The 2415-nt window shown below is 42.9% G+C and overlaps 1 pseudogene; it reads left to right on the top strand.

The window, feature by feature from the left end:
* LOC148699712 (uncharacterized) overlaps window positions 1–15 on the top strand; it is a 6990-nt pseudogene extending 6975 nt beyond the window's left edge.
* The last annotated feature ends 2400 nt before the right edge of the window (window positions 16–2415 follow it).

Here is a 2415-nt window from a genome sequence, read left to right as displayed (position 1 = left end):
CCTTCAAATATATGAGAGTCGAGTGTTTATTTCCGTAAGGGTCTCTGTATTTAGCATTCCATTTTTGAGTGAAAATGCTTACTAAGTAATTCTAAGTTGTTCAAGAATAGTTGTTATGAGTTTTGAAGAGCTTGGTTGTTCTTTGTTGATGGCATTGCAACCTTGGTGTTTTCGGAAAAGTGAATTTGAGTTTTGCCCGAGGACGAGCAAAAGTTAAGTGTGGGGAAATTTGATGAGAATGCAAAATGTCATATTTTTCTTTCTTAATGTTTAGTCTTTTATACTTATTTTGTGCCTAAATGTACTCATTATTCTTATATTTTGATTTAGGATGCAAATGGAAGCGTTAAGTACAAAACGAAGCTAATTGGATGATTTTGGACAGTTTCGATATTGCTTCGTAATTTAAGCATAACTTTTTCATCCGAGCTCTGATTGAGATGATTCAAGATGCTGTGGAAAGCCAAGAAAACGCTCTACAACTTTTATGTTTTGAGTTTTGATAGATACTGACTTTATCAAGGTCAAAATTGATCTCGAAGTTGCTGCACGTCCTTAGCCTGCAATACGTGGATTTGACTCGGTCAATTTTCAGAAGTTTCCAGATTTGATGCACGAAAATCCTAGCTGGAAACACCACTTTCCCAGTTATATTAGGACTTTATTTTATTTTTCGTAATTAGTCAGATTTGAATATTTGTTAGGAGATATTTTTTTGGAAGGGATAAAGGTGAAAGAAAGGGGGCTGAAAAGGGGGCTCTTTCTCTTTTCTCTTGGAGGACTCCTCTTTCTTTTTCTCCTTGGAAGTTTGCATCCATGGCTCTGCGTGGCTAAAGCTTTTATTGGTCTAAGAAAACAGAAGCCTCGGAATCAATAAAACTGTGAGATCTGAATTTGTTTTCATTGTTCAATTCATGCTTTGATGTCGAATGTCCTTCTGTGCATATTTTCATGATTATTTTCGTTTAATGACTAGGAGGCCTCCTAGTTTATTATTCGTTGCAATCTACTGCTAGGTTAGATATCAAATCCGTAATTGTTTGATTCCTCTAATCTGTGAAGCAACTAAGATCTAATAATTTGCTGCATTAGAAATTTTCAGATCTTAGGAAGAATACTCGGCTAAATCAAATGCAACCGCTTGTGTTTGTGTTGTTTAGTTTCATCGATCTCTCTAATTTTTAAGGCTGCTACTAGATTAAACCTTTAGCGCTTGTCTTGGGTTGTTTAGTAGTTAGGGTTAATTAGATCGCTTGTTTTTAATTAACTACAACTAAGAAGAGATAGAAAAATATTTCTATCGGTGGACATTCAAAGTGCAAATTGATATCTTTGCATCAATGATCAGTTGTAAAATTCCGATGGTGGATGTTGACTTAGACCAAGATTTGTTCTTTTGATTGATTTCAATACTTAAATCTGAATTCTTCTTTAGTTGTTTTATTATTTTCATTATACTCAAACCCCTCCTCCGTCCTTGTTCAAGTTGCATAAAACTAGGCTAGATACTCTCCGTGGGAACGATCCTTACTCGCACTACTACATATATATTTTTAGAAGTATAGGTTTTATTTTTGGTTGCCTACGACAGCACACCAACAGTTCACTGACTCCGGTCTGATCCGGTCTCATCCCCCACGACGCCATTAATGCACATGATCGTGCTCAATTATCACAAAGAGGACAACCTGCCCCGTCACCTCCTAGGTAATACAATATCCCTCTATATAGGGGAACCCCTCCATCGGGGGAGGGTTGGACACAAAAACCCGGAAAAGAAACATCCTCCTCCTTTTCTCCCTCTTACTTTTTCCCCTCTGACTTAAGCATCGGAGGGCCGGCGCCGGAAACCCCAGCCACCGGCTTCTTGCAGGTCCTCCGGAGGATGCCACCTACCGACGTACCGCCGCCCGCCATTCCAATAGCGGAGCTCCTCCCCCCTCAGCCGACGGTCGCCCCCGGGTCTAATTTCCAGCAACAGTTGGCGCTAGAGGAAGGGCCTCGAGTCGCAGTCATGAAGTTGAGGAGTAAAGGAGCCTCCAATGCCTCCCGACGTCCCCCACAAAGTCCCGGACACTCTGTCCAGAATTTACCACCTCCGGCTGATCCAATTTCTCAAGTTCAGCCGAAACAGTTCAATGTCCTGGTACAGCAAGTCCAGGCATTAGCCGCTGCCGTCCAAGGCCTGCGGCACGAGGAAGCCCTACCTACGCTCGCCCCGCAGGCCCAGGTCCCACCGGTGCTTCCTCCAAACGGCCCGATTCTCCAAGGCCAGAACCTTCATGGCTCTTCCAGGGCCAACAACGAGGAGCGAGTGTCTCCCCGAAGAGAGCTGCTTGGGGGATTCTCTCCGAAGCAGAGTCGACACCGGACCACCGCGAGCCGGAGCAAACTACGGCGACAATTCCCCGAGCT

The sequence above is a fragment of the Phoenix dactylifera genome, chromosome 5 (assembly GCF_051530095.1).
Source record: "Phoenix dactylifera cultivar Ajwa chromosome 5, Ajwa_hap1_PhDact_Kaust_v1.1, whole genome shotgun sequence".
Lineage (NCBI taxonomy): Eukaryota > Viridiplantae > Streptophyta > Magnoliopsida > Arecales > Arecaceae > Phoenix > Phoenix dactylifera.
The sequence above is the reverse complement of the archived record's forward strand: the minus strand, read 5'-3'. Positions and strand labels throughout refer to the sequence as shown.